This window comes from Charadrius vociferus, unplaced genomic scaffold (assembly GCF_000708025.1).
Source record: "Charadrius vociferus isolate BGI_N301 unplaced genomic scaffold, ASM70802v2 scaffold556, whole genome shotgun sequence".
Classification (NCBI taxonomy): Eukaryota; Metazoa; Chordata; class Aves; order Charadriiformes; family Charadriidae; genus Charadrius; species Charadrius vociferus.
Window position 1 is genome coordinate 376,860 of NW_009648647.1, and position 599 is coordinate 377,458.

The window sequence follows — 599 nt, forward strand, 5'->3', positions numbered from 1 at the left end:
GCCGGGACGGTTGTGCTCAGCGTTAGCTCAGCTGTAATTAAAGCTGGTCACAGCAGAGACGTGATGCTCACCACAAGTGGCCTTTATCTGCAGCAATCATTATTCTGCTTCTAAACTCAATTGTTTATGCTGAGTTGCGTTGCCGAGAGAGGCCATGATCTGTTGCCTCCATGTAGAAGGATGTAAAATCGAGAGGCGCGTGCCTTGGGTAGGTGGGTGCGGGAAACATCATGGAGCAGCATGTCCTCAGGGGGAAATGGAATTAAAAAATGGCCAAACTGACACCTAGGACTGGAACTTAAGCAACTGTAGGTGTTCAGCTGAAGAAAAATGTCTAGCGACACAAAAACAGCTCCACAAGGAGAAAAGGCAGGTACCCAGGAGCTGTTTAAGCCAGAGAAAAGAGACACGGCCCAAACCCACAGCTGCAGGCTGAAGCCAGACAAATTGAAATGAGAAAATAGGCGTTAATTTTTTAAGAATGAAGTTGATTAGCTGCTGGAGAAAAATACTGGGGAAAGTGAAAGTCTTTCCATCTGGTAGTGCTTTCCAATCAAGATAAAATGCCTTTCTGCAAGATGGGCTTCAGCTGAGCACAT